Source organism: Choloepus didactylus, chromosome 6 (assembly GCF_015220235.1).
Source record: "Choloepus didactylus isolate mChoDid1 chromosome 6, mChoDid1.pri, whole genome shotgun sequence".
NCBI lineage: Eukaryota > Metazoa > Chordata > Mammalia > Pilosa > Megalonychidae > Choloepus > Choloepus didactylus.
Window position 1 is genome coordinate 148,090,637 of NC_051312.1, and position 24,108 is coordinate 148,114,744.

Sequence of the window (24,108 nt, forward strand, 5' to 3'; positions counted from 1 at the left end):
AATTGCCATTTCCATTGCTTTATCATATAACATATCATACAGTTCAACTGGTAATACATGGCTCATTCCCTGCTTCAAGGTTAGGAAGGGATGATACCTGTTCACTGCTTCTAACTAGAAAGGAGCCCACTTCAAATTCAGAGTAGGTGCTTAAGTTATTGTTTGACTACAGATTCAAAGTCATTTGGCTTTAAAAATATTTAGTCATTTGAGATTTGTAATTTGGGCATATGGGTGGGAGGGATTGGAGGAAAGTGGCCAAAAATTTAGGATTGGGGACCAGAAATTTCTTGATTTGAGAACGAGCAAAAGTGCTGTGCATCCTTGGGCAAGGGATTTAATCTCCCCTATGCCTATCGATCTTACAGAATTTCTGAGAAGGATATTTTATGTAGCACAGAGTCTTGAACATAATAAGCATTTGGTAATTGCCAGCTATTATTGCCATCATGATAAATACAGCTATTAATAGTTAATTATGGAATGGGAAGACAAACACAAACACATAATGAAAATAAAAATCTATCTTCTAAAAGAATCTCCAAAAAATTAACAAACAATATTAATTAAGATTCTCAAATACCTTCTTTTCTGCAGGGAGGTGTTTATGTGATTTGTGAGTGTGTATTCATGTGTCTATGCGTCTAAAAGATTGTGTGTGTGTGTTGCTTCAAGTGTGCATGGAAGTGGTTTCCTGCATTCAAATTTTAAACTACATCTAGTTCAGTCTGACAACTGAAAAGGACCAGTGTGGTTCAGCATCATAGGGAGAAGGAAGCCACGGTTGAGAAATATTCAGCCTTTGTCGTATTCTGTTGGTTAAAGATTGTGAAAATTAAGTGTAGGAATGACTCCCTCCCTCCCTCCCCTTTTCCTTCCCTCCCCCTTTTCCCCCTCCCCCCTCCCACCTCTTTCTTTTGGCAAATGAAAAAGTCAAAGCTCAGAACTGTTAGGAGTGACAGTCCAATTAATCAGGCTCCATGCCTCAAACTCTGGGCTGAGCCTGTTCCATGATTGTGGAATTTTAAAATGACCCTTTTGCCTCAGCAGTGTCAAAAAGAAATTCTTATGGGATCACTTGTTTCTTGGCACCTGGTCTCTGAGTTTCAAAAATGTGCTTTAGAGGAAAGAGACCAATCTGTATACTTGTTTCCACTAAAAGACAAATATAAAAGATGTAATATTACAGAAATATAGCAGGTTTATCAAACTACAATATATGTCTCAGGCAGGCCTCACTGTGAACCTGAATCCCATGAGACTTACAAATGTTGATTTGCAATGCCAGCAGAAGAGAGAAGTTGGACTACTCACAGACTTAGGATGGAGAACAATTAGAAACCTTAGATTCTTATTCAAACCTCCCTGCTTTGATGCCTGATTTTTTTTTTTTTTCAAATCAGACTGGAAATGGAGAACAAAGAGGTAAAATTTAAAATCACACATGCAGAGCCAGAATGAGAACCTGATCTCCCTCATCTCCATCTGCTCTCCATGACAACACTCTTGGAAACCAAAAGCTGCTGAGAAATGATGGGGAAGAGGGAGATCTGTGTTTTTCCAGAGGTTCCTGCAGATTCCTTCTCTCCCTGGGGTGGTGTGTGCTCCAAGGGAAAAGGATATTCAGATGATTCTGTTCCAGAGGTTGGGATCCAAGCACTGCTGAAGAGTTGTCATTCCCTAGGCCTCAAGGTCCCATAAGGGATGGGTCCCATAAAGGATGAGTGGGACCAAAAGGAGCCTCACATAGGGGTGGGACAGCCATAGATGAGCTCCAAGGCCCTGGGTCCTGTCAGTGCCGAGAGCTTTGTCTCTGCTTCTCTGAGGCCCCTCCACTCCCCAAACAGGCTGAAGGAGGTGCTGGCCTTACTGCTTTGGGGAACTGATTAGACTTTTCCCTGGATTTGGGGCACGTGTACTCCCAAAAGGAGCAACTGGCCACTCCCAGTGCTAGGATGTGGGGTGAGGTGCGCTTATTCTGACCAAGCCCCCTCTCTTCCTTTATAAGGAGGCAGGTGTTTTGGGTCTGGAAAACTGGGTAACATAGCAAAGGGCCAGCGCGAATTGGACCCCAGGAACCTCCTTCCCCCAAAAGCCTTCCTGAGTGTGGCAGCCAGGACTTCTTGCTGAGGCCATTAGCAGCTTTTCCCCCAGAGCTCCGGTACAAGGCTGTACCTTGAATTCTGCTGGGACTTTAGGTATTTGCCTTTTTGCCTCCTCTACTCCCAACACAGAGTATTTGGGAGCATTTTACTATTTATTCAGATTCCTGGTTATTTATTGCAGATTGGCAATTTTTTGGTTTGGAGATGAGGATGGGCTGGGAAGGCAGAAAGGAGTTGGAGACGTGGACCTCCTGATTTCCCAAGGTCATAGATTGCATCTTTTTCCTCTGCCTCCCTATTTCTAAATTTCAAGTTTAAAGATGATGTCACAGGCAATCAAGCTTCAAATGTATCCCTTTCACTCTGAATCCTTAGTCAAATCTCCCACATCCTTACCTTCGCTTTGCTGATGCTGTCTCTAATTCTAGCACTAAAAGGTCATTTGGATTGTGGTTCAATGGCTTAAATACACAGAGAAGACTTCCTGATACCTCTGACTTAAGTCCTGTATCCCTTATTCCTTCATCTACTTTCATCTCTTAATTCTCTAATTTCTATCTGACTTCTATTGTTTATTTTTATTTTTATGAGTAGATCCTGATTCCCTAAATATAAGCTCCATGAGAATAGGGATATTGATTTATTGCCTATATATTCCCATTACCTAGAATAGTTATTAGCACAAAAGAGTTGCTCAATAAATATTACTTTAAAAAACATCTTTATGAAATCCCCGAATCATCTACCCCATCATATTTTTTTAATTTTCACTATCACATTTCAGAACGGTAAATTTGAAACATGAATTGAAAGTCTTACAAATGTTCAAACATTTTAACACAGCTATTCCATTTGATAGAATTTATCCTAAGAAGTTATTATACATGCATTCAAAGCTACAGGGACAAGAATGTTCACAACAATTTTTTTTCAAAATGGTAAAAACAAATAGAAAAAAAATGCTCATTGAAAGGAGAAGGACTAAATTCATTACATAAATTTTTGGAACACTGTGCAATCATTACAACCATGATCCCAAAGAACCAATTTAAGAATTTAGGAAAATGCCTCCATAAAATAATTTAAAATAAATTAATTTTAATTTTAAATTATATTTAATTTTTTATTTAAATTTATTTTTGTTTAATTTATAAGTTATGAATTTATTATAAAATCAATAAATTACTAACAGTATAGTGACTATATATGCATAGGTCTATATATCTGTGTACATATATAAGTATATACACATAGTATCTTATGTAAATGGATCCATGCATGCATATACTTAGGGAAAAAAAGAGCTGAAAGGATGTAATATATATATATATATATACTGAAATGAGAACAGATATATCCTTGGATTTGGGGATTATATTGGATTTATATCATCTTCTTTATTCTTTTCTAGGTTTTTAGAACTTTCTATAATTACTTTTAAAACAGAAAAAATATGTGTTGTAAAGATGTGGAAAAGAAGTTTCCAGAAAAAAATGCAGATCTCTTTGAAGTACTAAATTTTTCCTTTCTAGTGTCTGTATGTGTCTTGCGCATCCCCTTTCAAAGGCCATCCATAAACTTTATGAGTTCCATTGCTTTTTTATTTCATTATTTTTCATTCTATATAGAAAATCTGCAGATGTTTTAACTTTGCACACCTCACTCATGCCATCTGGTGTTTAAAACTTTACCAGAATGGTGTCTCTTGCCTCATGGGATTATTGTCTTATGACTAAGCCAGCACTGCCTGGAACAGGAGCCTTGCCTTAACTAAAGGCAAAGCCTGGTTTCTGCCTCAGTCTTGTTAGTTGCAGCATATGCCTGATCTCCAGCTCTTGACAATGTGGCTATGCAATTTGATTTCAGGTGATTTTTTAAATTAAATTCATTTCAACCTCCTTATTTAAGTCAAATATTCCTCTACCAGGTTTTCAATAAAAATAGACTATTCCAGATTATTCATTGAAAAATCAAGCACCCACATAACCCTAATAGTAGGAAGTCCAGAAATCCAGTTTATCCAAGTATAAGGCCCCAAACCCATCCCCACTGTGCACCCAATGTTCTTCTTATGCTTACAGATATCTTCAGATGGAAAATTCAGTCATATTCAACTCCCTCTCCATGACCTCCCTACAGCAGCAGAACACTGGCTGCTAGACAGAAATCAGCCAGGAGGACACAGGCAATGTCCCTTTACCCCATGAAAGTCACCGGTGCTATATCACTAGCACTCTCTGCAGTACCCAATCCTCAGGGATGAGTGCCCACTCCCCTAAAAAAAGTGCTTTATCTAAAATGGTTAGGCTCTCAACCTAGAACTCTTCCAATTCCCATATTTCCTATAGGGAATTGAATCCTGTACCCCACAAGATATGTCCAAGTCTTAATTTGCATTCCTGTGGATGTAAATCCATTTGTACATAGGAGCTTTTGTAAGCATTATTAGTCAAGATGCTGCCAAATTGAATCAGGGTTGGTCTCACTACATATAACTAGAAGCCTTGTAAAGAGAGGAAATTCAGATAGCCAGTTAGTAAAAGCCAGAAGCCAGAAGAAACCAGAGAGAAGGGAGATCACCATGTGATAGAGGGCTGCCATCACCAGAATGCAACTGACTCTGGGAAAAAGCATGACCTTGTTCATATCTTGATTTCAGACTCCAAGCCTTCAAAATCATGGGGCAATAAAAGCTTATTGTTTAAGCCAACCCATTGTATGCTATTTGTTATAGAGGCTCTGGCAAACTAAGACACTTTCAGTAAAGAGAACTCTCAGCATTGGCCAGGGCCTTCTGGAAGAACTTTGGGGATTTTATGGTGCCTTACAAGAGTAAGGTGTGCAGATGTTTGGGCTTTAAAAGGTGGACACAAGTGAACCATTCTGGGGGTCTAAGGCAGTTTAAGGTCACTGTGACCATTGATTTTCCTTATCTGAAGATATGGTGCTGTTAAAATTGGTAAAGGCTTGCCTATGACCAAAGAGATTTCCTTGAAATTTTGTTAAGGACACAAGGGTGGAAGTGGAAACTTTTGCTCCAGCAACTCTTTTTACCTAAAGGAAAAGAAATAAGGGTGTATCTTTGCCATCTCTGAGCCAGAAGAAACACAGAGAATCTGGTCATCAACAAACCATTTTGTAGATTTTAATATTCTTCATATTCTACAGGTCCTAAATATCTAAGATGGAAATGTATGGTCAAGATTCAAGGACAGTAAGGCATGTGACTAGGCAAATGGATCTCGAGGACAACATTTTGAGTGAAATAAGCCAGAAACAAAAAGACAAACATTATAATGCCTCACTAATACAGACTAACTATAGTGTGCAAACTCTGAGAATTGAATCTTAGAACACAGGTTATCAGGAGAAGACTTATTGTAAAGGTCCTGGATTGTAAAGTCTTACAGCAGTTGCATCTATTCCTGAGTTGTAATGGTTATCTCTAAATTCTGAGATGCTGAGCTCTTTGTGTATAACCTGGACTGTTCCTAGAATTTCAAGTATCTCTGTAACATCTGAGACTCAGAGCTATAGTTTGGCAGCTATGAGTGTCAGTATTACCTCATACAGCAACTGTTAAAAAAGCTAAAAAGAGTTCAGAATTCAATTATGGATACAAGTGAAGTGGATCTGGTTAGGACTAAGGCAAATCAGACTAAAGGTTAAAGGATGATATTGGCAAATTCTGTGTCAGACCAAAAGAAGATACATTTATTTGGTGCAAAATATATTTTCTGTAGCATACCAGATAATTTAATTTGTACAGTCAGTTTACTCATACACCATAATTACATGGAATTTTGAATAAGGAGTGAGAATTTGTTGGTTTGTACAGGTTAATGTGAAACCCCGATACATCCCAAAGTAATTTGGGCAGAGAATAAAAATGGATTTGCAAAGCCTCTCTGGGGGACTTTGGGAAAATACATAAATATTAGACTTCCCTAACTGGGGAATTATTGATAGTTTCACAAGCATTGGGGACTACCAATTTAGAAGGCAGCCCTTGATCTTGTGGCTTGTCCCTATGAAGCTTGTTACTGCAAAGGAGGGAAAAGAAAAGTAAGACCACAATGAAATACCACTATATGCCTCTTAGGATATATATGATGATGATGATGATGATGATGATGATAATACACAATGCTGTTGAGGATGCATAAAAACTTACTCTCTCATATATATTGATGGTGGGAATGTAAAATGGTGGTCACTTAGGAAAATAGTTTGGCAGTACCTTAAAAAGACTATACTTACCAGATAACTTAGCAAATGCACTCCTGAGCATTTATTCCAGATAAATGAAAAGTTATGTTTGCAAAAAATTTGTACACAATTGCTCATGGCAACAGTATCTGTAATATCAAAAACCATTAACATCAAAATTGCCTCAATAGACGAATAGTTAAACAAATTGTGGTACACCCATAGCATGGAATACTACTAATTATAAAAAGAATTGAATTACTGATACATGCGACAACTTAGATGGCTCTCAAAGGTGTTAGGCTTAGTGGAAAATAGTCTTAAAAGGTCACATACTGATACTGTATGATTCCACTTATATAACATTGTTGAAATGACAAATTTGAGAGATGGAAACAGATGTTTCCAAGGGTTAGTGGTAGATGGAGGGAGTTGGGTATGACAAAAAAGGAGTATCCCATGGGAGATATTTGTGGTGATGAACTAGTTCTGTATCTTAATTCTGGTGGTGGTTACACACATCTACATATGTGATAAAATGACACACACATTATATCTTTGTCAAATTCCTAGTTTTGAATTTGAACTATAACTGTGTATAATGTATTCACTGGGAGAGATGGGGTGAATGGTATACAAGGGACATCTCTCTCCTACTTTCGCAACTTCCTGTGAATCTATAATTAATTAAAACTTAAAGGATTTTTTAAAATATTGGCAAGTATTAAGCATTATAATTAATATAAAAGAATCAAATGGAAATTCTGGAGTTGAAAAGTACATTGGCTGAAATGAAAAATTCACTAGAAGGGACCAACAGCAGATTTGGGCTGGCAGAAGCAGGAATCAGCAAAAATGAAGAATGAAGAAAAGTGAGCAGATATTCAGAGACCTGTGGGAAAGTACAAAGCATACCACCATACACATAATGGGGGAGGGGGATGAGAAGAGGAGGAGAGAAAGTCACCCAAAAATAAAATACATGAGGAAATAATGGTCCATAACTTCCCAAATTTGTTGAAAACATTAAAATACATATTCAAAATCTTAAGAAATCCAAGTAGTGAAAACACACAGAGATCCACACCTAGAAAAATCGTATATATATTGTCAAAAGCCAAAACAAAAAGAAAATCTTGAAAACATTGAAAGAAAAATCATTCATTATGTAAATAAATTAGCAGCTGATTTCTCATGGGAAACAATGGAAGCCAGAAGGCATTTGGAGGACATATTCAAAGTACAGAAAGAAAAATGCCAACCAAAAAGTATACATCTACCAAAACTATCATTCAAAAATGCAGGTGAAAAATCATATTCCCAGGTAAACAAAGACAGAGAAATTTTTGGTAGTAAATCTTCCTTATAAGAAATACTAATAAGAATATCCTCCAAAATGAAAGTACATGATGCCACTGAAGACAAAGTGCCAGTATAGGCAATTACACAGGAAAATACAGAAAACAGTATAAATATGTTTTTTCTCCTCCTCTTAACAAATATAAAATACAGTAGCATAAAACAATAATTATAAAGCTGTATTTTCATATTATAACATATAAAGATGTAATGTACATATCATAATCATTGCTTAAAAGAGACGTGAAGGAGAGGAGTTATATTGGAATAAGGCCATGGCACCAGAAGGCAACTTGAATCCATAGGAAGAAATGAAGAGCTCCAGAAACAGTAAATATGTGGGTTAATATAAAATACTCCATAAATACTTTTTTCCCCTTTTCTTCTCATAACTACCTTAAAAGATATTACTCTATAAAGCAATAATTATAACACTGTATTACTGCATTTATTATACAGATGTAATATACATGGAAATAATGATATAAAGGAGAAAACAGAAATACAATAGAGAAAAATCAGTGAAACTTTTGGAAGATTTGAGTTCTGTACCCCAGAGAAAAACATGTTCTTAATCTTAATCCATTCTGTAAGTTTGAACCCATTGTAAACAGGAGATTTTGAAGATGTTATTTTCAGTTAAGATATGGCCAACTGAATCAGGATGGGTCTTAACCTTATTAAAGGAGGCCTCTTAGAGAAAGCCCACAGGGAGGAACCAGAAGCTGGAGGTCAATGGAATCTGGACAAAAAAAAAGGCAGGGCATTGCTCAATGACAGGAAAGTCAAAGAACCCAGGGATTGTTGGCCAGCCAAAATATTACTTACCCTGTGTTCCAGTTTGCTAATGCTGTCATCATGCAAAATACCAGAAATGGACTGGCTTTTATGAAGGGGATTTATTTGGCTACAAATGTACAATTCTGAGGCCATAAAAGTGTCCAAACTAAGGCAACAACAAACAGATATCTTCACTAAAGGAAGGCCAATGGTGTCCAGAACACCTCTGTCAACTGGGAAGGCAGGTTCCTTTGCTCCCAGGTTGCATTTCAAAACGGCATTCTCCCAAATGTCTCTGGGCTTGTCTCTCTTAGCTTCTCTGTAGCAAACTCTGGGCTAGCATTTCCAAATGTCTCTAAGCATCTGCTTTCAACGGTCACCTCCAAAATGTCTCTCTCAGCTGCTCTTGGGACATTTTGTCCTGTGCATCCTTAGCTTAGCATCTCCAAATGTCCTTCTGTCCGTGACTCCAAGCATCTCTAAGCATCTCTAAGTGTCAGCAGCATTTGGGTCTGTATTAGCTCTTTTTAAAGGACTCCAGTAAACTAATCAAGACCCACTTTTAATGGGCGGGGCCAAATCTCCACAGACACATTCAATCAAGAGGTCACAGCCTAACCAAAAATATTAAGCAATCTGTTCCCACAAGATTGTATTAGAGAATATGGCTTTTTCTGGGAGGACATAATATACACGAACCAGCACATCCTGGGAGAAAAGAAGACTTTTATCCTCTGAAGCTATGAGCCGATAAATTTCTGTTGTTAAGCCAACCAGTTTGTGGTAGTTTTCATAGTAGATGGGAATCTAAAACAAAACCCAAAGTAGGTCCTTTGAAAAGGTCAACAAAATAAATAAATCTTTAATAACTGACTAAGACAAAAATAGAGAAGACAAAAAATTGCCAAAATCAGGAATGAAACAAATATCACTACAGATCTCACATATGTGAAAGGGAATACTATAAACAACTTTATGCCAACAAACTGTTTAATATAAATAAATAGACATTTATAGAAAGATACAAATAACCAAAACTTACTTAAGAAGAAATAGAAAAATTGAAGACACCTATCAAGTAAAGAAATGAAATTAGTATTTAAAATTTTCTCACAAAGAAAAGCTCAGGGCTCTATAGCTTAACTAGTGTATTCTATTAATACAATTCTATGAATATTAATATTAATATTTAATATTAATTCTGTTAGAGTTAATAGCAACACTTCATAAATTCTTCCATGAACTTGAGGAGGAAGAATCACTTCCCAGTTCATTCTCCAAGGCCAGTATTACCCTCATACTAGAGCCAGCCAAATACATAACAAGAAAAGAAGACAACAAACCATCTACTCCCGTGAATAGACACACAATAATCTTTAATGCAATATTAGCAAACCAACTCCAGCAACATATAAAAATACTTATACAACATGATCCAGGAATGCAACACTCAAATATGAATTAATGTATCATTTTAATGGAATAAAGGACACAAAAATATATGGTCAACTCAGTAGATGTTGGAAAAACATTTCAGAAAATTTATCATGCATTCATGATAAAAACCCTTATCAAACTAGAAATGGAAGCGAACTTCCCTTCTTCAACCTATTGCTAACACTATAATTAATGGCAGAATACAGAATGCTTTCCCCTGTAGATCAGGATATATACTCGCTCCATTATACTGGATTCAGCATTATACTGGATGGTCTAACTAGGTCAATCAGGCAAGTAGAAGAAATAAATACATCATATAAGAAAGGAAAAAGTAAATCTGTCTCTTTTTTACAGATACAATCCTGTGTGTAGAAAACTCTAAAGAACACACACACAGAACTAGAACTAATAAATTAGTTCAAGAAGACCACAGAATGTAGGAATATAGAATCAATACACAAAAATTAGTTGTGTTTCTATATACTAGCAAAGGACAATCTAAAAGTAAAATTAGGAGCACAATTCCATTCACAATTGAATCAAAAAGAAAAAAAATTTCTTAAGAATAAATGTAACCAAAAAACTGCAAGATTTGTTTGTACACTGAAAACTACAAAACTACAAAAATTTAACTACTGCAGATAGAAATTTGTTAAAAATCTAAATTACTGGAAAGCCATTTCATGTTCATGAATTGAAATCTCTTCAAACTGGTGTATGGATTCAATGAAATCCCTATCAAAATTCCTGCAGGGCTTTTACAGAAATTGATAGGCTGATCCCAAAATTTAAATAAAAATGCAAAAGACTCAAAACAGTGGAAACAATTTTGAAAAAGAAGATCAAAGTGGAAAAACTCATAGTTCTGTATTTCAACACTTACTATAAAGTAACTGTAATCAAGACAGGATGGTAATGGCATAAAAAATACAAAAAATCAATAGAACTGAATTGAGTCTATACATAAATCCTTGCATTCATAGTCATTTGATTTTTTAGGAGCGTGCCAAAGAAATTTAATAGCAAAGGGGCAGTCTTTTTAAGAAATGACATTGGAACAGCTGGATATCTGCAAGCCAGTGGATGAATTTAGACCATTATCTCACACCCTATACAAAAATTAATTCAAAAAGGATTGTAGAACTAAATGTAGGGATAAAAACTATAAATTTTTTGGAAGGAAACACAGGAAAAGACATTTGTGACCTTGTGTTAAGCAAAGAAATCAAAAGCAAGATCCATAAAAGCAAAAAATAAAAAAAGTGATAATTTGGAATTCATCAAAATTAATTGTATTCTAGTCAGGAGGAGGATAGGGCAGAAGGCGAATGGAAGAACCACCTCTTACCTTGACGGTCACAGTTCCACTGGAATTCCATTGGTAGAACTTAAAAATGTAGTCACACTCAACTGCAAGTGTGGTTGGGAAATGTAGTCTTTGGCAGGGCAGCCTTGTGCCCAGCTAAAACTCCGGAGTCTGTTACTGCAGAAAGAAAGGGAGAATGGATGATAGACTGTATTATTTGCTCAAAATACTTGTTGTCTCTCTCTACTGGACTTATCTCTACAGGGTCCTTCCCTGCACCACTTATGCAGACTTGACATACGTTTTGTTAAGCAGATGCTGTAGAAGTTTTAGTGGCTGCTCCTGCAGTTTGGGTCCTGAAATAGAGAAGACAGGGAGCAGAGCTAACGCACACCCAGAGATGGTATGTATATGAGTGAGAAATTAATGAATGTTATTCTAAGCCACAGAGATTTGAGAGTCATCTTTTATTGCAGCAAATTTACTGTAAGCTACGGTGTATTTAGACTTTGACAATGAAAACTGGCAATCTCTGCCATACCCTCAAAGAGCAAACTTTTTTAAAAAATTTATTTATCAAGCATTTATAAAGCATAAACTGTGTGAGTGGTATTTTACAAGCAGAGGAGACTTGAAAAACTATATTCTTAAAAAGTATGTAGTTAATAAACATATAAAATGTTTATAAATAAATGAGAAAATGGTCAATACTCCAATAGCAAAATGGACAATGGACATGAAATGGCAATTAAAAGTAAATAAATAAATGAGTAAATAAATAAAAATAAATAAATAAAAGCCAATAGTCTATAGCTTATGATGTATTGTTTAGCCATAAAAGCTTATTTCAACAATGTAAATATGTTTTAAAACAAATTGGTCCAGTTTTCAGGCCCATAAATGAATAGAAATGTTTGTGACTATTTAGCTCCAGTAGTTTTAACTAGAACCCCTCTAGGGACAAGAAATGAAACACAGAGACTTTAGAATTGCATCACGAGCTGCAGGGCTGGGGCCCTGGGAGCTACCCCCCACCCCTTTCCTACATCTGCTTTATTCTCAGCATTGACTTTTCAACTTCTTTCACCAGTGTTTTTAGAAGGAGTCAGTGGCTTCCAGAGAAATGCTCAGGCAGTTTTGGTTAAATTTTCTTGTTTCTTTCCATTCTCTCCGGTCAAGAACATCATAAATCCCCCTTCTGGTCTATTGGCAATGGGATTATATACTTAGTGATATGGACCTTGGCCACATGTTTGCACTAAGGGGATGGATTTGATCCATAATCTGGTTCCAGAAGCTTGTGGCATATAGCTTGATGCCATAGGGAAATGAGGCAGTTCCCAGCAAGGTTTTTCAGCCTGTATAAGAACCCTAAAAATACACCGACATTTCTCATTGGAGATGTCAGAAACCAGAATCTTCAGAGTAATTTGGAGCTGAAGAAACTTCTGAATATCCACAGATACCTGAGATTTTGGAGGGACTCTGGGCCAAAGGTCCATGCCTGAGATTATCCTATCATATACCTCGAATAAAATATCCATTAACTCTACAGCAACATCAATCCCCTGGCTCATCCTTCACCAGCTGAAGAGATGAAAAGTTATTAAACACACAGTGGAGTGCTAAGCTAAACACTCTTAAGAAACATCATTCATTTTAAACAGAATAGAAAAGACTCCCAAACTTGCCCCATAACTTGTTAGGCAAACAAGTTACCTTCAAATACTGATGGCTCTTTTATGACTCTTATGTTATAAAGGTAGGATGCTTATGAATGATTTGAGGAATTTGGGGAAATCAGGAGAATTACAAATCATTTGGAATTTGGAATAGTGGAATTCAGGGTTACTCTCTTTGGAAAGTCCATATTGCAAGGGGAGTCAGTGGAGATTTGGGGAGTTGCCTTGTAACCCTGGCAAAATACTTCCAAGATTCTAACCAGGTCTTATAATAACCATGGTTAACTGACCAGCTTCACCTGATGGTTTTACAGGGAGATACTTTCAACCTTGTGTATTGTTGGGCTTTCTTCCTGGCAGCTCCAATTACAGGGTCCTGTGCTTTGAGTTTGTTGTCATTCATTCATTCATTCATTCATTCATTCTTCTAGTACTCAATAGGCATTATAGAATAGTGGATAAGATCCTGGAGTCTGGCATCAGATTGCTTGGGTCCCAATTTTGTCTTCAGCATTTACATGTTCTGAGACCTTGAGCTAAATGCTTCATCTCTCTGTGCCTCAGTTTACTCATTTGAAAAATTTTGCTATTATTTCCTACCTCATAGGATTCTGATGAGAATTAAATGTGTTTATAATGTAAAGCACTTAGAATAGACCTGGAACACATTAAATACTATGTTAGCATTAATATTATTGGTAAGCACCTACTCTGGGAAATACCCTGTAGAAGAAGTAGAAAACAGATGAATTATTTGTGGATATGTTCTCAGGGAACAGTAGTGAAGAGAAGACATGAACACAACTAAATGTAACAGCATATAGAAAGAATGTATCACAAGAGAGATATAAATAAAGAGATACAGAGTTAAGAGAAGGGTGAGGTTAATTTCATCTGGACACATAGGGCAGGTTCCATAATCAGAGGAAGAAAAGATATATATGAGAACTTGACCTCCACATTCACAAAGACCAGTTGTATGTGCAGATTCCAGTGACTTGCATTGCCTGTTGCCCAGTACACAATGAAGTATAGAGTTGGCTTTTGCTTTAGAAAATAGCAAAGAGCAAGCTTCTCTAATTTTTATACTCAGTGGTCCAGCACAGAAAGGTCTACTGAAGAAGTGTGATGAGCACAGCACTCAGGAACTCTGATAAAGACTCTGTTTGGGGGTTCCTAGAGGAGAAGTGCTGAGCAGGCCTCCTTCAGCTAAGCAGTTGTCTCCAGCCTCACACCACTCCCAACCTGGCCCTCAGTCTCAGTTATACAGGAGCTTTTTTTTTTTTTTTTTTTTTAGTTTCTCCTCTCTAGGCGTTCTCATAGGCATCAAATATTCCCTCCCCTCCTCTTCACCAGGCCGACTACCAGTGACTTCTCCAATCTCAGCTTAAACTTCACTTCCTCCTGGAGGACATCTCTGCCCCTCCACTGAGTGAGGAGCTCCTTCAGATACTGCTGGAGTACCCCATACTTTCCCTTCCACAGCACTGATCTCACATTGTGGGTATGAATTATTTAATTGCCATTCTTCCCCACTCAAATGTTAGCTACGAAAGATAGTCATATCTCTTTCGTTCACTATCTTCTCTTCAGTGCTCAGCATATATTTGTTTAAAAAATACATATCACAAATAAGTACAAGACAAACAATTTGAGGAATATTAGCTGTTTAACCTTTTATTCCAGCTTTCTGAAGACTGTTAAAGAGTGGTTGGCAACAAAGCTGGCCTTCCTGACTCTAGGTGAAAGCATGGGGTTCTACTAGGCCAATGACAAAATCCCATAATCCTGTTTCAATCAGAATTGTCCCTGGTAGTCTTCTAAGAAGAGCTCATGGAGAACAGTCTTTCCTTATTTGATCATGTGGCTTTAGAAATATAATCCCAGAGCTAGAAAAACATAGAGAATAAATCTATCACCTGGAAAGAAAGAGAACAAAAAAGACTGGTTCCAGTTTCTAAGATTCCCAGAAGCTGTTTTGGTTTTTCAATTCATCCTCAAGCATCCTTTTCTCTCAAATTAGCTTATGTTGGGTTTTTGTAAGTTGTGCCTAGAAGAACCCTACTCAGTAAGTGTGAATTTGGACTGGGTAAAGGTAAATAAATGTCAATCATCTGTTTGGCTATAAAATCAAATCAACGGGAGGAGAGTGGCATCTGAAGAAAAAAATTTTGTCTGAGCTGATTCATTTTTGGAACTGTTCCATTTACATGAGTTCTTATTTAAAAGCTGCATTTAGTTGTTTCAAGAGAGAACTCCACTACCAAGCAATGCCTCACATTTGATGCCAGCTCAAGCAGCAGTGGGCCTGAAACATACACAGGATTCAGAAAAACAAATCTCACCAAATTACTCTAGGGGTCTCTAAAATGAGATTCTGCAGTCTTTATTATAAATGTTATGAGTGAGAATCCTCGAACTTTCTTTGAGCAGCAACACTGGTATGGTTTAGGACCAGGTGCACTAAGAAGTCCAAAGAAATGTGAGGCCCTGCCCTGAAGTTTAGTTAGGGAGAAAAAGTCATAAACATGGGGAACTAAATAGCTGGAAAATACAAATACCAGTCAATAAAATAAGTAAAGGTGTAGGGCAGTGTGTGTTACTGGCAAGAGAATCGGACAGGCAGGAATTCAAGGGAATCAATTCACTTCAAGGTGGACTCATGAAAAGAAACTGAGCCTTAAAGTCGGAAAAAGTTGGGATGGGGAACTCAGCAGGACTGAGTGTCAAGGACTGTGTGGCAGTGAGGATTGGTGGTTCTGAGGAAGAAACAGAGAAATAAAAATAGTAACGACAACAATAAAGAATAGTAATGACTAACATCTTTTTGAATGCCAAGTACATGCTACATCCTAAGCTAACTTCTTGCTATGCATTCTTATTTTCTTTTCACAAAAGTTTTGTAAAGTATATAGAAGTACTATCATCATTTTATAGATGTAAAACCTGACTGAGTATGTCTGGGATACTCAGCTTGTGAGTGGAAGGGTCAGTATCCCCACCCCGGACTGAATGACTCCAGAGCATACATCAGTTACCTCTGAGCTCTTCTGTTTGAGCGCCCAGGTCTTGGAGTCAGACAGCTCCACGTCTGAATCTAGAGCCACATCTATAAGATATAGTAGCAATCTCAGGCAAGCAGCTAGACTTGGTGAGCCATCCTTTCCTCTTCATGATTTGCTCATACCTGCTATGCACAGAAGCTTTGGGTGACAGTCAAAGATTCTCACATAAGCTTCCCATGATACATGCAGGCTTCCTTCTTAATATTTGCCTCTTGCCAGGTCTGCTGCTCATCCTCTTCTCAGCCAAATTGACAGTATTTTCTAACTGTAATCTCCACTGGGATGCCAGCCTGACTCCTCTCCATGCCCCTTTCAGTGTGCCTGGGGCTCGGGCTTCTGTGTAATGAACTGGATGAGGAGCTGGTAAACCTCAGAAGACTAATTTCTGGACTGGCTTGCCTCAAGCAGGGGATTCTTCCAGTGTCATATTTTGGGAAGGTTTGCAACTCCTTTCTCCTCTTCTCCTCCCCATCAACATGCCAACACACCTTTTAAAGGGCCCTTGGATCCCACTTCCACCAGACAGCATAACAGTTGAGCTAATTAATGGCCTGCCGGCCCCTTCTCGGTCCAAGTGTGGGCTCCCAGTGGTTTGAAGGAATGGAGGAGGAAGCAGCAGAGGGGCAGGACTTTGGTCGGGCTTCTGGGGCTTGACCCTGAAGCTGTCTCAACTTCAAGAGCCAGAGCCCAGCCAGGAAAGAATGTGGGTTCTGTTGTAAGATCAGCCCCCAATCTATATGGTACAATTTCATAGCTCATTATTCCTGTGTGTGCCAAAGCCCAACGGGGGATGGGAGGGGACAGTGATGAAGGCGGGAGGGGGGTGAGGGGAGACTCATATGGAAGCAATTAGTGGAGCCTTCATTCAAAAAAGCATTAAGGTGCTTGTAGCACTGCTGCTCAAGTGACCCCTAGGCTGGGACCATAATTCAGCAACACTTAATACCATTTTCCCTGCAGATGTGCATTTTATACAGAAATATCAGCTTACCGCTTTGAAAAATTAACCTATTGAAGGCTGTCAAATTCTGACCCCCTCATGGGAGTATTATATACAGCTCTCCATTGCACCCTTTCCCCCCAGAATCAGGGATGCTGAGGTTAATTGGGAGTTGAAGTGGCTAACAAGGGGATAGGGAGGGGAAGAGAGATAAGGAGACAACTAGAAATAGAAAATATTCATTTCTTAAGTACAAAAACACAAAGTGTTTAGGGAAATGAACTTTCCTGCCCCCTACCACACACGTATCCAGGCGTTCTAAGCCAGAAAGTTCAGAGTTCACTAAGAAAGAGGTAGCATAGGACTTGTGGTAATATGTCTAAATCATGACCTGAGATTTTTCACTGCAGTGGGGTTGATTATTCTGTGACTAGTGTAGAAAGCTCATTTGGTTAAATGGATTTCTATTTTTTTTTTCCCAAGGAGAATGTGATGTCAATTACAAAAATTTCAAAACAGCAGCAAATTTTACCTATCTACTTGGTATTTAAAAGTATTAACATCCAGCATTTTCAGGGTTGGTGGGACTTGGCAGTATCTGGCAATGCAAGTTAGGAAACTGGTTTAACAACAACAACCAAAAACTTTCTGAAGAGCAATTTAGTAACAGGTATAGAAAGCATATAAAAATATGCATACATTAAACCCAGCAATTTGATTTATAGGAATTTTGAATAAAAAATACATAAAGAATTGGAATTGGGGATTAATGTAAACAGTCTTCACTATAACTTTGTTTTAAAATGAGGGTAATGGATAAAAGCTAAAGTCCTACAATAAGGAGTTGGTTAAATAGAGCACACGCATTTAGGGCAAGAAAATGCATGCTAAAAATTACATTTTAGAAAATAAATGTGAAATAATCACATTTATTTCAACATGAAATAAATGCTTATATTGGATTTCTAATCGATAAAAAGCAAGCTAAAAATCACTATTTGTAGCCATGTTCCCAGAATTCGCAAATCCAAATTTATTTTGATATATAAAATGCTGCATCATGTTAATGTCTTTTTGAGATACATCTAGTGAGAATCATACGTTTTCAGTGATTTTAAGACTTCCTGTTGGTTTCTTTGTTTGCATTTAGCAATTACCATCCTAGTCCAGGACAGAGCCAAATTTTGAAGTTGGTAGCATTCTAGGCTTAGTACTTCCAGGGCTTAATTCCCTGCTGCCTCCCATTTTCCTCTCCTGAGCTGTCCTTGAGACAGGAATCATGAACACTCAGGGATGGAACAGGTCAGACTTGAGTCTAACTCTTTCGTCTCTCTGAACCTTAGAATCTTTCTCTGTAAAACGGAAATGCAGTGCCTACCTCAAAAGCTTTTTGAGAGAATTAAATAAGAAAATGTGTGCACTAAGCCTGGTCTTATAACATATCCATCACTCTTACTTCCCCCTAAGAAATGACTAAATTTCAGCTTAATACCTGCTAACTCCACTTTAACAAGTTTCACCTCACTTACTCAGTTAAGAGAGAAGTTACTACATGTTCCACACAAGGTTTCCCCAAGACCAGAGATTCTGGTTCTCTGAACATGAAAGGGCCTACTTTAATCATGACAGGGATGAGATGGTGACCTCACATTTCACCGTAGCTGTGACTTGCTATACTCTTCTCTTGACTAGAAATGACCTCAGACCACAGGAATGGGGTAGAAACTTGCAGCCAGTCCCTGACCTCACTCCTGGCATCCATCAGGGAATTTAAGTTGGCCTTTCCAATGTCAAGGCACAGCAGTTACCTCTAGCTCTAGCCCCACAGAGCTTAGATCCTAGTTTTAAAAGGGGGAATAGATGAAAGGAGCATAGAAAGGAATATTTGGGCATAATGAATTCTTACAGTCCTTCTGATTGTATATTCCACAGTAGCAGATGTGTAGTCATCTAATTACCAGGATGAGCCAGGATGCACCATCCTGAGAAGACTGAAAATATGAATGGGCTACCATTGCCACTTGCTCTGGTATCTGAGTTGCCCTCTATCAGTTGTTCTCAAATCTGGCTACACATTGGAATCACCTAGGGGACCTTTAAAAGTACTGTGTCAGGGCCCTCTCCCCAGAAATTTTGATGTAATTTGTCTAAAGAGGAGCTTCCAAAGTGGGATCCCTGAATCAGCAGCATCATCCTCACCCAGAACATTATAGAATTGAAAATCCTCAGCTCCTGCCACAGCCTACTGAATCAGAACCTCTAGGTGTGGGACCCAGCACTCTGCTTTAACAAGCCCTCCAAGTGTTTCTGATGAGTGGCCACAACTTCTGGTGGGAAAGCCAACCAAGGAATTCAGGCCAGGCCAAGAGCAGGTCAGGCAGCAAGGCTGACAGAAGGGCTATCAGGTCCTACATAGGAAGATAGGCTGCCAGCTCAGCAGATCAGCAAGATCCTTGAAATATGAGGGGTGTATGTTTAAATCTAAGCCCTTTGCTTTCACACTAGGGAAGCTAGGCTCAGTCCTTTGGGTTTAGATCCAATATGGCTTGAAAGGACAATCACAGAATCATGTTCCTGACAGGAGAAGCTGCATGTTGGACTGGAAAGCACCCAGTGCAGTTACCCCAAGTTGTGGCTGCATGCTAGCCCTGCCTGGCTTTGCTGTTAAAAGAAGCATGCAGTGGAATGCTTTTCCTTTCTGGGCTTCAGTTTCTTCATCTATAACAGGACTGCTAAGGCTCATTTTCAGCTTGGCTTCTGCAGTATTTTCAAGTAAGGTCTGATTGTTGAGAGATGGCTGGGCGCTAGTATGAGGATGCAGCGGACAGCTGGGCTTTCAGCACCCTCCATGGAGCCTGTTTCCTAGAGTTCATGCAACTTACCTTGAGCCACAATTTATAAGTTCAGATGATCCAATTACCTTACATTTATATTTCCCACTTACAAAGCATGGCTGACATGGTATTTCACTAACTTTCACAATAACCCTGAGGTAGGTACTAATGCTCCATTGCACAAACAAGGATGTAGACACTAGTTAAGAACTGACTTGCCCCAAAGCCCTGCAGCTAGTAAACATCCAGTAGCCCAGTAAGAACTGGAACCCACATCTTCTGAGCCCTTCACAGCTGAACTCCTTTCTCTGTTGCTAAAACAAAACTGCAGTGGGAAACCAGAATCAGAAGCTTGGTAACAGTCTGTCAAAGGCTTCATAAGTGATTTAAAAAGAACTAGGAGTCCCCATCTCCTAAGCTCTCCTCTTCCTCTCTCAGATACCTTGATGCTTGGCATAAATTAGCAGGCATTTGGATAGAGATCTTTTCATTAGTGTGTCTTTGAAAAACATTAACGTACAGGAAAGAAAAATTCCTCTTCATAGGGACAAATGTAATCTTATCAGAAAGGAGCAGGACAATAACAGGAAGAGGGAGGGGTTTCTGGAATGTAGCATGGGGGTGAGGCCAGAGGGAAAGAAGAGTGGCTGCGAGCAAGCGAGGCCCCTGGGAGGCCTTTAATCAGAGGCTGGCAGCCGTGATATTATTGTGAGCTGGAAACATGGGTGGGGAGCCATCACTCCCAGAGACAGGGCAAGGAGGGGTGTGCAGCCCCAAAATAGCCTGCCTCCATGTCCCTGTAGGCCCTACGCACGGCAAGAGACATATTTATGCAGAGTTCACTTTTCTCCCTGATGACCTCCCAGGAAGCTCCCAGCTGGTGAGATGAGGAAGGCAGAATCACTGACCAGTGGTAAGACTGGAGGGACCTAAGAGGACATCCAGTTCCTCTCACATCCTGGGCACGAATCCACCACAGTATCAATCCGTTTTGTGACTCATCCAGAGACAGTCCATCTCATCACTGAATGACATGGACTCTACTCCCTCCCTCTTTTTTTTTTTTTTTTATTAATTTTATTGAGATATATTCACATACCATGCAGTCATATAAAACAAAGTGTACATTCGATTGTTCACAGTACCATTACATAGTTGTACATTCATCACCAAAATCAATCCCTGACACCTTCATTACCACACACACAAAAATAACAAGAATAATAATTAAAGTGAAAAAGAACAATTAAAGTTAAAAAGAACACTGGGTGCCTTTGTTTGTTTGTTTGCTTATTTCCTTCCTTCCTTTTTCTACTCGCCCATCCATAAACTAGATAAAGGGGAGTGTGGTTCATATGGCTTTCCCAATTACATTGTTGCCCCTCATAAGCTACATTTTTATGCAATCTTCTTCAAGATTCATGGGTTCTGGGTTGTAGTTTGATAGTTTCAGGTATTTACTGCTAGCTACTCCAATTCACTAGAACCTAAAAAGGGTTGTCTATATTGTACATAAGAGTGCCCACCAGAGTGACCTCGTGGCTCCTTTTGGAATCTCTCTGCCACTGAAGCTTATTTCATTTCCTTTCACTTCCCCCTTTTGGTCAAGAGCCTTCCCTCTTCTTCCAACCTTCACACAGCCCCATGCTCCTGACCAGACCACACCTAAGCTTTCCCATACCAGCATCCTCTGTAACAAAGAGGAACCCCCATTTTCCTTGATTATCAGAGCACAAACTTTAAATGTCCACTACTGCTTTCTCATGTCTCACCTAACCTCTTGTTATAGTTTAAGCTTTATTTACTTTTATTTTGTCTTCAGTGGAGATCGGAACCAGCTGGCTAGCCTCCTGGGCAAAATAACACTTTAGATGCTTGACAGAAGTGAGGAAGCCAGCAGAAAGGACCATTCAGACATATATATCTGTCTCTCACAAGAAAAGTGGAGGGCAGAGAAAATATTCCCAGGACTTGGCAGTGTGCAGCTTCTCTAATTATGCCCTATACAAAGCTATAAAAATATTCAGTACAGAAATTTGATTATTTGTCTCAAATATCCTATTTAGCATGGTATTCTTGCCTTTACATATAGCCACGCACATCTGTTCTGAGGATTCTTCCAGAACAACTTGCTTTCCTTGCCACTTTACTTTACTTTACTTCCCTACATCTTCCCATAATGCATTTCTCCATTTCTAAAAGCCTTTAATCTTCTTTCCCCCTTAGATTTTCTGAAGCTAGATGATAAAATGGATTGGGATGTCAGTTCAAAAAGCTTGGTGCTCTAAAAATCTCAGACACACTACCTCAGAGATGGGTCTTTGGGGGCAATTAAATGATAATGTCAACAGGGCTGGACAATGTGACAAGCTAATGGTCTCCTGCTGCCAAAGAAGAGGGCTCGGAGAAACCGAGACGCTGTTTTCAAAGCCGGAGACCATTATCCTGTCACAGCACCCTCCGTCGATGACTTGGCTGCTATTATGCTAGTGATTAGAACAATAAATAAAAAAGAGGCAGTGGGGAGCAAAAGCAGATTTCCACAGCTAACCAGCAATCCCAGCTGATCTAACTGGCATAGGCTACGGGTGAGATCACCAGATGCATTTGGCCATGAGCATGTGTGTCTGAGCAACTGGGTACAGCTACATTGCCTTTTGGTCCCCATCTGTGGCTTTCCTTGCAACCAAGGTTTTAATTTTACTGTTAGCTACCCCAACTGGATTATTTCTGCCATCCAACTCCTACCCATTCTGCAATACCCAGCTCATAATTCTCCTTTGAGACATCTTTCCAATCCCTCTCTCTCACAGGTCCCATCCTCTGAACTCATGTATTTTCTTCCTTATGCTCCTTCATTATTATCATAAGTTACCCCATGATACTGTGGTATGGCGGCATCCTTCTCTGAGGCTACTTAAATATTCGGCAATTGCTGCTTCCCCCAACTGGATTGTAAGATCCCTGTCAGCAGAGGCTACACCTCATGCATTTTTGTGTACCCTAAAGTCCCAATATATGCTTTCGATAAATATTAAATGAGTGACCCTTTGTAAATGCTTCTCTCTATATTAGCTATAGCTGGGAAGGTCTAGTGTGAGTTAGGGTGTGATGTCTACCCCCTTCCAACAAGTAAGGAGGAGGAAATTGATGCCACTCAGCAAGTAATCACTGCAGTGTTACACTGGGCAGAGTTAAATAATCCTTTGTGGTCAACTGGCTCAGCTCCCTCCCTTCCATCCTTTTGTGCCACTTGTTGCATATTCTGTCTCTTTCTGAAGTGGCGAGAACTTAGAAGAGATTCTGGGCCTGATGAACAGGTTAACTGCCTACAGACCAATTGATTTATGACCTAGTGTTTCTATTTGCTTTTCAGTGAATTGAAAAAAAGAGGGTGATGTTTGCTGATATTGCCTCCCCTGTTGAATTCTTTGTGAAAGCAATTTGCATTTTAACCTTCCAGGACCTTTCCATATTTATGTATTTAGTTAGCTAGCTAGCTAGCTAGCCAGTTACCTAGCTAGAAAACTAGTTAGTTAAACGCAGCTTTGTCACAGTTCAAAAAGGTAAGAATATATAGAAAGCTGGGGTGGAATTTGTTAGTGTGTACTCATTGGGATCTCTAAACTTGAGACCCCTCCTGTTGTTCTTGCAACAGTTCAAAACACTTCAAAACACTGAATTCTTTCTTGTCAAGGAAGACACTATTATTACAATGACTTATTAAGATCAGAGGACTAGGAATGAGAATACTTGGGTGAATTTCTCTTTTATCAGTGATTTGTCTTATTACCTATTTGTGGAATGTATTTGGTCATGTTCTTACTCTAAGGCTCTAGAATGGATATACAGTCTACACCATGTGCTAGATTTTGAGCACTTGACAAGGAAAGCATGTCTTGCACATGATTAGTCAGCTTACAATTACTTTCCTTCACCACGGGCACACCCAGGCAGAGAAGAGGAACAACTGTCCAAGGTTACCTAGAAGTCAGTGACATACCAGGCTCCAGGTTTTCATTGTGTTTGTCCCAGCGTGTTCCTTTCTAGCCCCCCCCCCAACAGTGAGTCATGAGGTTGTAGGGAATTGGAACAATCAGTCCAGCAACTCTCAATTCAATAGTATTACCTTGGTTTCTCTTCCATCCTCCTCAAGAATTTCCAGGAAATGGTTTAGAGCTTAAGGCATACAATGTGAAAAGCCAATAAAAGATTGTTTCTGCGTTAGTTTCAACTTTGCCCCTCAAACGCCAGCAGCAAGGACACTCTTGTGAGCAGTTGACCCCACCAAGTAGCTGCAGGGAAACATGTCACTGCTGAGATTCCTGGCCCAAGAAAAGATACAAAACCCATGCATAGAAGGTTGAAACTTCGTAAGTATCTCCTGG

At 38.9% G+C, this 24,108-nt stretch overlaps 1 long non-coding RNA gene across 1 annotated transcript in view; it reads right to left on the bottom strand.

Moving 5' to 3' along the window:
• LOC119538773 overlaps positions 1-24,108 on the bottom strand; it is a 120,160-nt gene that overhangs the window by 80,149 nt on the left and 15,903 nt on the right. The window contains exon 2 of the long non-coding RNA XR_005217646.1: positions 11,242-11,376. This is a non-coding gene — a long non-coding RNA (uncharacterized LOC119538773). The remainder of the gene's footprint in view (positions 1-11,241; positions 11,377-24,108) is intronic.